The sequence below is a fragment of the Lygodium microphyllum genome, chromosome 24 (genome assembly GCF_053477565.2).
Source record: "Lygodium microphyllum isolate KBCC chromosome 24, Lygodium_microphyllum_v1.1.10, whole genome shotgun sequence".
NCBI classification, from domain to species: Eukaryota; Viridiplantae; Streptophyta; class Polypodiopsida; order Schizaeales; family Lygodiaceae; genus Lygodium; species Lygodium microphyllum.
This window is the reverse complement of record NC_141158.1, coordinates 63,809,390-63,817,916: the sequence shown is the minus strand read 5'-3', so window position 1 is coordinate 63,817,916 and position 8,527 is coordinate 63,809,390.

Here is an 8,527-nt window from a genome sequence, read left to right as displayed (position 1 = left end):
TCCTTTCGAAAATTCATTACTTAGGCTATATTGTTTCTCACAATTTGGTGAGAATGGATCCTAAGAAGATTCGAGCCATTGTTGAATGGCCTACACCTACTTCTGTACATGAAGTTAGAAGTTTCTTGGGCCTATGTTCATACTATAGGAGGTTCATATATACGAGGTTTTGCATATGTTTCATCTCCTCTACATGACCTTATAAGAAGCGAATACCTTTTTGACAGGGATCAAGGCAATTACAAGCCTTTGAAAGAATTAAGTTTCTTGTGACTCAAGAACGGGTTCTCATAGTTCCGGATCTTCAAAAACCTTTTGAAGTTCACTGCGATACTTCTAGGGATTGCATTGGATATGTTCTTAACCAAGAGCATCATGCAATAGTATTTGAGAGTCGACGCCTCAAGGACCATGAGCTACATGCTCCAGTATATGAGAAAGAGCTCATGGCGATGGTACATGCTCTTCAAGTACGGAAACACTATTTACTTGGTGTAGATTTTGTTATTAAAACAGATCACCAAAGTCTAAGATACTTCCTCACACAAAAGAAGCTCTCAGAGAAACAGGGCGACCTCGAGTGAATGTAGTCACAATTGTTTACCATAACGAGTTCATGGATTTACCCAAAATGTATGCAATTTATTCCGACTTCTCAACCATATGGGATCATCTTAACTCAAGTCAATCAATTACAACTTACTCGATTTGAGATGGTTATTTGTATCATCATCAAGCAATTTGTGTAGCATTACCATTGCAACACAAGGTAATGGATGAAGCACATGCATCTCCATATGCTGGACATAGGGGTATTCTACCCACTACTCAAGCATTGGAAAGATATTTCTTTTGGCCCACTCTTAGAGCTAACATTGAAATATATATCCGCGAGTGCAAGATATGCCAAAAAGTAAAGTATAATAGGCATAAACCACCTGGTCTACTGAAGCCATTACCTATTCCCAATGAGCCTTGGGAAAGTATAGCCATGGACTTTATCATGGAACTTCCTCGCACACAAGTAGGTAATGATGCAATCTAGATTATCACTGATAGATTCAGTAAGCAAGCTCACTTTATACTTGTGCGAAAGACAATCAAAGCCGATCATATGGCTATTCATTGCTCATATTTTCAAGCATCATGGCATGCCTAAGTCCATTATAAGTGATCAAGATCCCCGCATGACCAGCCTCTTTTGGCAAGCTCTCTTCGAGAACCTTGGGACAAAGTTAAAGTTTTCATCCTCTTATCATCCTCAAACGAATAGGCAGAGTGAAAGTGCTAATTCTACTATTTTGGACCTTTTGAAATCCTATGTCTCTGATAATCAAAGAGAATGGGAAAAGTTTTTGCCTTTAGTTTGCATACAATAATACAGTGCACTCTAGTACTGGTAAGATACCCTTTGAGATCATCTATGGTAAGCCTCATTTACCACCCATTCTTCTTACAAAGGATAAGATCTTTGTAGCAGATGAGTTTGTTAGAGACATTGATACAACTTTCACTCAAGTAAAAGCTGCTATCCAAAGGACACAAGAGAAGAATAAATGTGAAGTAGATAAGCATCGTCGTAAGTTAGATCTCAAGTTGGGACAGTATGTTCTTCTAAGTTTGAGAAGGCTTGCTTGAAGAAGCAGAAAGGTCAAAAGGGTAAAGTGGTTAAGCTTTTTAATCGCTATTATAGCCCTTTCAAGATCACAGATAAGATAAACAATGTGAATTTTTGTTTGGATCTACCAAGTCATTGGAACATTCATAATGCTTTCCATATAAGTTTGCTATGTCCCTATATTGGAGAACCTCCAATGGAACCAATCAAGGAAGATTTACCTGACATAGAAGAAACAGAAGAGTTCCTTGTGCCTAAAAGAATTTTACACCATTAGGACAATACTCTAAGGTTAGGTAAGGTATTACGGAAGTATTTGGTTAAGTTTAAGAATTATCCCCCATTGGACGCTCAGTTTATGATTGAGAGAGAACTACAAGACTTTCCAAATCTTCTTAAGGACTATGTATCCCCTCTACAATTGAGGTCAACTATTTAGAAGCCAGAGGGATGTCACTAAATTTATTGCTTATTATGCATTCTCTATTTAATAAATTCATGTCAATAAATTAATGGCTCACTTTTCTTTCAGTGTTGATGATCATCTAACATGGCCATGAGACTATTTAGAGACCAGTTTTCCTAGTGCATCACTTAATGGGGTGATCAGAGCACTATGACAGGGATATCTAGTACAGGCAGTACAAGTTATGAAGGGGGAAATAAGTGTCTTCCAAGTGTAAGAGTGCACACAAGAACCAAGGAGTTGCACATAAATGAAGATGGATTGAGTTCTAAGAAGAGGAAGCGCATTAGCATTGTGTATATGTATTTATGTGTGCATCCAAGGACTCCTGGGAATGTTTACTTATGTGTAATGAGCATTGCATTCATTTGGGGTCATCCTCTCCCCTACAAGTCAAGGTTTAAGGTATTTTCTTTCATTAAGAAAGACGAGAGAGGGAATTCTCTCACTAAGAAAGACAAGAGATGTGATCCTCTAGAAGTAAGGAGAGAAGTGATTTTCTCTTTCTAAGGTCTAAAATGACACAAGCTTTTGTGTGGAATTCAATCTTAAGGTTGAGGCCCAAGGCAGTCTAATGAACTCTCCTTACCTATGACTCAAGGTGGTTGCATGGACCACAACTTAAGAGTACAGTTTAAAAAGTTGTTGTTTTTGGAAAATCCATTTTTAAAATATCTCACAATAGAAAAACGATCTCTAAAAACAAGCCGCATGGGTTATCGAAAACAACAAGATCTACAACTTTTGTGTTGGACGTTTTTTCATCCCAACAACGCACAAAGAGATATCTCAAAATTAGTGCTATAGAGTGGAACAACCACATCTTGCATGAAGATCAACTCAACTCTCTCTCCAAGAAGAGAAGCTCTTCAACGCCTATAAAAGAGGAGGCTCTCCTTGGGTATAAGGGAGAGGTGAAAGGAAGCATCACTTTGCATGTATCCAAGAGGAAAAGAGAAGGTAACACAATATTAGTGAGTTTGGGAATCTCTCGATTCCCATTTTTTGAATACTAAAAATGTGACACCCAGATAACATGCCCATAAGTTTCTCAAAACCATATGATGCAACCTATCATTGGAAAGTGCTTGAAAAATGGAATCTATTGAGCTATAGAGTGCTCAATTTGAAGTTATAGTGTTCAAGTTATGACAAATCCAAAGATTTGACCATGTGTCCCAAAATTATGGGAAATTCCCATATTCCCCAATATGGTGTTAGGTGCAAGTGCTGCGAAAGCCCTACTAAAATCAAGTGCTGCGGAAGCTCTGCTGAAGCCAAGTTCCAAAAGAAGAAGAGAAGGTTCAAATGCTGCAGAAGCTCTGCTAAAATCAAGCGCCAACAAGAGGAGAGCCCTACACATATTGTGTAGGAGAGAAGGGGACTCAAGAATGATCAAAAGGTGCCAACTTCCAAGTTGTGCAAGTGTTAGCCAGTTGTATACGGTGCAAGGAACCGTGATCTTGTTTCCAAGATCTACAAGTAAGAACTAGATTATGTGTAACTGAGGAGCTTGCTCCTTGTCAATAATATAACTCCACAAGGGAGGGGATTGGCCCATCTTCTAGTCCCTAGTGTGTTGCCAATTTCTCTACCTGTCTCTCTACATCTTTCTTTTCTCTCATCTATTCTCTCCTCTGTGCCAACATAATATTCGCCATATATATTTTAAGTATATAAGAAATTCGAGTGTGTATCTCGGATTCTATAACAATGGATCTAATGAGCTTCTTTTTTTTGTATAATATTTTGCTAAAGCATGGAACATACTTTTGTTGACAAATATGGACCATTGTCCATATGAAATACACAAGGTATAGAGAAGTCTCACTATCAAGTAAGAAAATTCTACTTTAGAACTACATGATGTGGTGGTGGCTTTGCTTGTACATTTCATCTTTTATTGTTTTAACATTTGTGTTTCACTTAGTTTCAATACAAATATGAGTCTCCCATCTGTATCCTCTAGAGTCGTAGTATAAGTATGTACCATTGCAACATGTATGCTCTTTAGATCCACCCATACATTGTTGAATTCATTATACTAAGAAACCAACATATCTTTTAAATTCTTTTTCTTTGTAAAATGCATTGAATCTTTAATATGCTTGTAGTCACCTAGGAGCTTTATTATTGCCAAGTTTTGTGTTTATCTCACTTTTGTAAGCATACACGATCTAGGAAAAACTAAACCACTTTGGCAATGTTGACAAAGATTCTTCATCACCACCTTGTTAATCGCCTTGTACCCTTGTCTACTTAGAGAAGCATTACCATGCACTTCCAAAATTTTGTGTGGTTCCAACTACGTTTTGAAAATCTTTACTTAGCTCCTTCCATGCATCTATCCACAAAGAGATTCAAGCCTAATCCCATAGCAATTTGATAATGTCCTCTTTGATTTAGTATGCCATTCATATCATGAAATGAAAGTTCTTGAAGCCAAAACATGTTATATTTAGTTTTATTCTTTGCTTAAAGTCCCACCTTTTGATGTTAAATTGTCAAGGCTTTTAAAATACCTTTATTTGAGCTTGAAACTAGTCAAAGTCAACAAGGCTTTTAAATTTTTTGCTTAATCCTTTTGTAATTTATTCTTCTCATTGAGCTTCTCCATTTTCTCCTTTATTGTTTTTAACTCTCTATCTACCTCAACCAATCTATTCACTTGTTGTCCATACTTTATCTCCTAAGAAGAATGGTTATAATAAAGTAATTGCCTCAAATTGTGAATCTCTCTCACATATTGAGACTAAGAATGGTTATAATAAAGTAATCTATTCACTTGTTGTCCATACTTTATCTCCTAAGAAGAATGGTTATAATAAAGTAATTGCCTCAAATTGTGAATCTCTCTCACATATTGAGACTACAAATGATTTTACAATGTCCCAACAAGCCATCATTTCCATCATAACCCTAATTGTGTCATGGAGGGTATGAGATCTAGGTTGTTGACCTATTAATTGATCTAGTGGATATAAACCTCCACTTACTTGCAGATTAATGTACTTCTTGCCTTCATCTCTCAATCTTTTGGCTTCAAAGTGATCAAAAATACCCAAAAGGTTATTTCCTCTCCATGTGGAATATTCTTCTTCCACATTAATATGAATATGACTCTTCTTTTTCATTAGAGCTTCATCTATATTTCTTAAAAGCAAAAGATAGAGAAAGTCTTGCAACATTAAAAGATATGGTTATGAGTGACTTATTAAACTAATGCAAGTGCAAACACAAATAGAAATTAATTTAGCATTCCAATTACCTTAACAAATTCCTTGCTTCCTCCAATCCAATCAACATGCCAAGCTTTTTCCAACAAGATCATAACAATGCATTTTAAAAAGAGGAATAATAAGAAAAAAGACAAAGGGTTGTCACAATGAAAAAGACTTTTTAATCCCCTATCAATACCATTTCAATTACCTTCAAAACCTTCTTGCTTCTTTCAATTCAATTGACATGAAAAGCTTCTTTCAATAGAGCAAAAAAATACATAAAAAGAGCAAGAGTAATAGTAAGAATGAATGAAGATAAAGAGAAATGCTTATCTCTATGACAATGACTTCGAAAACCATAAAGAGAAATGTTTATCTCTATGACAATGACTTCTAAAACCATAAAAAACTTTACATTCCAATTATATTGTTAACCTTCTTGCTTGTTCCAAACTACTTGGTACAACTTGCTTCTTCCAACCAATAAGAAATATGAATACATAAAAAGTGTAAGACTTCTAAAACCCTTAATAATGCAAATGGAAATGATATCTCAAGCTTCTTCCAATGGCATGGACAAACACAAAGAAAATGAATGTTGATGAGAGAAGAATGAGAAGAAAGAAGAGAAAATAATAAAAAATAACAAAATAATGTATAAAACCTAGAAAAGTGAAAAAAAATTAAAAATTTTTCTAAAACCAAAATATAATTAGGACTTAAAAACCAAGCATCTAGAGGTTGTAACTCAAATTTCTTGGGAAATGTGGTGTCATGGACAAACACAAAGAAAATGAATGTTGATGAAAGAAGAAATAGAAGAAAGAAAAGAAATAGTAAAAAATAGCAAAATAATATATAAAACCTGGCAAAGTGAAAAAAAAATATTAAAAATTTGTCTAAAAACAAAATATAATTGGGACTTAAAAACCAAGCATCTAGAGGTTGTAACTCAAATTTCTTGGGAAATGTGGTGTCATTTTCTAGGTCTTGGCCAAAAATTTTGGAAATGCATTATTAAAAATGAAAGTAAAAGGAAAAGAGAGAAAAAAGAGAGTCACAACTATTATTTAAAGCTAATTTGATCCTCAAATTAGAGAAAAATGAGTAATTAATAAGGTGTCCTTCTTTCCCTATTTTTATCTAGTTAGGATGTGACTAAGAATTAATCAAAATCCTTCTTGTGCTTATTTGGCCTCAAAATTGGCCTTGATGCTCCCCATCCTGGGTTTCTAATGCTTGGACAGCCATATCTATTCGATGTATTTGCCATGACTTAAACCCAAGTCTTAGAAAATCCCAAGAAAGGGATGGTGTGTGTACTCTCATAGATCCAAAAAAACATTAGAGAAGCCCTTAAACACTCTTCTATCTCACACAAACCCATGAATCATTACACACAAGAAATGGTACCATGAATTTCATTATCATTCCCTCTCTCTCTCTCTCTTGGCGTTAGATATGAATCATTAGAGAAGGGAAAGAGAGTTTCATAGAATAAGAGAGGGAAAAGGACATGCAAGGCGAGCTGTTATAGTATGACAATACAACCACCTCTCATGTGACTCCTCAAACCCTCAATTTCTTATTCATCATATATAAAGGATTCAATACAAAGCCTTTTCTTTTCTTTTTTAAGCTGCATAGGCTTTATAATGGATTAGAACAAGTACATAATGATTTTACATATCCAAAAGACTTTATAATTTTCATTACATTTTACAATAAATAACATTGCATTTTTTACATATTTTGCACCAAGTTAAGGCCTCATCACCACTGTGTAACTAGCACTTGTAAGAGTGTCCTACCACATACATATCACAATCAGCTACAATGCACCAGTGAGGAAAAACTATGCCACTGAAGGATACCAAGCTTAAATAGAAGCCCTTGAAACCTAGGAACTATAAGATTTTACTTATAAAGTTGCAATCATTAACAAAAATCATCAAAACCATGAACCTCAAAATCAAACTCATATTGACCAACACTTAGTGTGCTTGTGATGATGAGGATAAGATGAAACACCCAAGAACAAGAGTCAGGGAGCACAAGGAAAGAAGATTCTACTCAAACAAATAACACAAACAAGCTCTCAAGTAAACTAAGAAAACCTAAGGAATCAACAAACACATCAAAATCACAAGAAATCTAAAACATGTAAAAGGGTGATAGTGGAACAATCAAGAGAACCAAAAAAAAACTTTGTATATTACTATGTAAAAGACTTTGAAAACACTCTTTTGATAGAAGCCAAAAACCCTATATCAAAGCCCTAAGGAGTGCAATCATGTCTTGAGTCTTTCTACAACTTAATTTTGCTCTAACTTTTACATAAAAACCAAGAATATGGTTTTCTACAAGTTAAATCAACCAAAACAAACATGGTCTATAAGGCAATGTGGACAAAATTGCAAAAATCATCTTAGAATAGTAAAAAATCCACTTTTTTATAAAATGCATTGCTCAATATAACTCCTTGCATGTATTTTAATCCATCCAAAATTTTCATTAAGTTAATAGAACTTAATAATGAATATTTGGACCATTTTGAATACCAATTCTAAACCTAGAAATTTTGTCAAAACCATGAGTAAGGATCCTATAGACATATTCTAGAATATGTAAATTTCTGTCTTTTTCTTGTTTTTCCTTCCTTGAACATATAACTACACGACATCCAACCCCTCCAAACATGCACATTCTCTGGATGTGCCACACTATTTAGCTCACCGGGATCAAACACCCATATAATCTTCACCCAAACGAGCGTGTTTATAATCATTGTCCCACCATGATCATAAACACAAATCACAACCATCCTAAAAACCGCGTAGCAATCCCAAACACTCTAGCCCGGATCATAGGGCATTGATAGCTCATAACATCCAACTATCATGCAACCACCCATGAACTTGTTAGGTCCTCCAAGATTAAATGGTAATCCAAAATCCCATTGCAATATCTTGTACTTGACAACTTTTCCTATGTAAACCATGGTTGGATCAACCATCTACACAACTAATTGCTCTGCCAAAGAATATATTTCTTTTACATCCTCAAGTAACATAGTATATTTCCTCTCTTACACAATAGCATCAACATACTCTATCATCACATCATCAATAAATACTTTCTTGTCGAACGTTTTGTACATGGTCTGGATCCTAGCTTTCACACTTTCCCCTTAGTAAACCCAATTCTTGATGCAAATGCATA